Source organism: Octodon degus, unplaced genomic scaffold (genome assembly GCF_000260255.1).
Source record: "Octodon degus isolate 3935 unplaced genomic scaffold, OctDeg1.0 scaffold00515, whole genome shotgun sequence".
NCBI classification, from domain to species: domain Eukaryota; kingdom Metazoa; phylum Chordata; class Mammalia; order Rodentia; family Octodontidae; genus Octodon; species Octodon degus.
The window spans coordinates 154,881-155,470 of record NW_004525091.1 but is presented as its reverse complement, the minus strand read 5'-3'; positions in this window follow the sequence as shown (position 1 = coordinate 155,470).

Genomic DNA, 590 nt, shown 5'->3' with positions numbered 1-590 from the left:
AATGACACCCTACTCAGCAACCAATGGGTTACAGATGAAATTAAACAAGAAATTCAACAATATCTACAATTCAATGAAAATTCAAGCACAACTTAACGTAATTTACGGGATACGATGAAAGCAGTTCTCAGAGGGAAATTCATAGCTATGAACTCACACATTAGAAAAACAGAACGGGAACAAATAAACACCCTAGAGTGAGACGACCAATGCCGCGGGATCCTGAACAGACCCGGAGCGCAGGTCCGGTGAGTGAGTGAGACCACCCAGGCCGCGGGATCCTGAACACACCCAGAACGCAGGCCCAGACAGTGAGTGAGGTGACTCAGGGTTGCGGGATCCTGAACAGACCCGGAGTGCAGGCATGGCGAGTGATTGAGACAACCAAGGGCCAAGGGATCCTGAACAGACCTAGAGCGCAGGCCCGGCGAGTGAGTGAGACCCAGGGCCGTGGTATCCTGAACAGACCCAGAGCACAGGCCCGGCGAGTGAGTGAGACAACCCAGGCCGAGGGATCCTGAACAGGCCCAAAGTGCAGGCCCCGTGAGTGAGTGAGAGGACACAGGCCCACGGATCCTCATTCGACCCAG